Genomic DNA, 608 nt, shown 5'->3' with positions numbered 1-608 from the left:
TAAATTGAGGGTTTGGTTACAAAAAAGAAAGTAGCATATGTCAGGTACTGACAAGATAAATCAAGTGAATCCTTAGAAGAGTATAAAGGCAGTAGGAGTATACTTAAGAGGGAAATCAGGAGGGCAAAAAGGGGACATGAGATAGCTTTGGCAAATAGAATTAAGGAGAATCCAAAGGGTTTTTACAAATTCATTAAGGACAAAAGGGTAACTGGGGAGAGAATAGGGCCCCTCAAAGATCAGCAAGGCAGCCTTTGTGTGGAGCCGCAGAAGGTGGGGGAGATACTAAACGAATATTTTGCATCAGCATTTACTGTGGAAAAGGATATGGAAGATACAGACTGTCGGGAAATAGATGGTGACATCTTGAAAAGGTCATATTACAGAGGAGGAGGTGCTGGCTGTCTTGAAATGCATAAAAGTGGATAAATCCGTGGGAAGCTAGAGAAGTGATTGCTGAGCCTCTTACTGAGATATTTGTATCATTGATAGTCACAGGTGAGGTGCCGGAAGACTGGAGGTTGGCAAACGTGGTGCCACTGTTTAAGAAGGGTGGTAAGGACATAGCGAGTTTTGAGAAGATTTGTAGCTCAGGTTGAGGTTCTGTA

This window comes from Chiloscyllium plagiosum, chromosome 31, assembly GCF_004010195.1.
Source record: "Chiloscyllium plagiosum isolate BGI_BamShark_2017 chromosome 31, ASM401019v2, whole genome shotgun sequence".
NCBI classification, from domain to species: Eukaryota; Metazoa; Chordata; class Chondrichthyes; order Orectolobiformes; family Hemiscylliidae; genus Chiloscyllium; species Chiloscyllium plagiosum.
Note: the sequence above shows the minus strand (reverse complement) of the source record.